The following is a 1,190-nucleotide window of genomic DNA, read 5'->3' on the forward strand; positions in this document are numbered from 1 at the left end:
CCCCCCCCCTCTCTCTCTCTCCTGGTTCCTGTGAGGGTGCTATTCCCAAGCTCAGTGGTATATTCTCTATACAATCTGTGGGAAATACCAAATCTACACTTTGGAAAGAGTGAGGCAACTATTTGATAGAGGTGGAAGTAAGAAGGCTGGCAGAAAGGAGCAAAAAGATCTTTCTTTCCTTGTCTCTGAACTTGACTGAGTGGAGACAGACTCTTGGGCCACGTTTGCCTGGAAGCCAATTTTGGTCCACTAGGGTCTAACTTGGGAGACAGCATATAATTTAATCAATAAGGATATTTGGAAATAGGTTTAGATCAGATAGATTGGGAATTAAGATGGAATAAGGAGAATAGGAAGGTTTTGAGTAAACTTAGACCCAAAATCGAATTTTACTTAATACTACCCAAAGATTCAGAATTTTTCTTCTGCAGCTATTGATCCTGAAGAGTACATGTTGATTTTCTACACTTGATTTTGGGTTCCAGGATGAGAATACTTACATTTACTACAGGATATCAAAGGGTTATTGTCTCCAGCCAATTTTAAAAAGTTTGATGAGAAGTTAGGACTTTGCCTTGAATTAGGAAACAAAGTTTTTGGCCCAATAAAGATTGCTTCCTTCCTCATTGGGAACAAAAGCCACCTTAATTAGTCAAATTTCCTCCAAAATCCAAAAGGTTCTATAAATGGGTTGGAGACCAGTCTCTAGGAGAGTTTCTACAGAAATAACAAGAGTGAGATAATATAGCAACATAACTCCCACCGCCATCAGAAATATGCCTCTAAAAGCAATTTCATTTACCATGAGAAGAGTGGAAAGGAAACTCTTTCCGACAAGTTTCCTAAAATTACATCAGAAGGTTGCATGATGGACTTGCTTCCCCCAGCTATGTCCATTCCCCCCCTTACTCTCATGGTGATCATCTCATTAGGCCTTAATTTCAGTGTTGGCTATGGTAGCATCTATTATTATACTGTCCCCTATGAGTTCTCTCAGAATTCACCTAGACTTAATGGCAGAGAAACTGGGTAACTAGATGGTGGGGAGACCCAGAAATACAGAAGGGAAGAGATTTGGGTAGTGAGTAAAAAAGGAGTGGTACAAACTCAGCTGTAGTCCTCTCTCTGAGGAGTTTCCTCAAGGCAGATATCCACTTGGATTCTACCCCTTAGCACCTCACTGAACGAAG

Source organism: Gracilinanus agilis, chromosome 2, assembly GCF_016433145.1.
Source record: "Gracilinanus agilis isolate LMUSP501 chromosome 2, AgileGrace, whole genome shotgun sequence".
NCBI lineage: Eukaryota > Metazoa > Chordata > Mammalia > Didelphimorphia > Didelphidae > Gracilinanus > Gracilinanus agilis.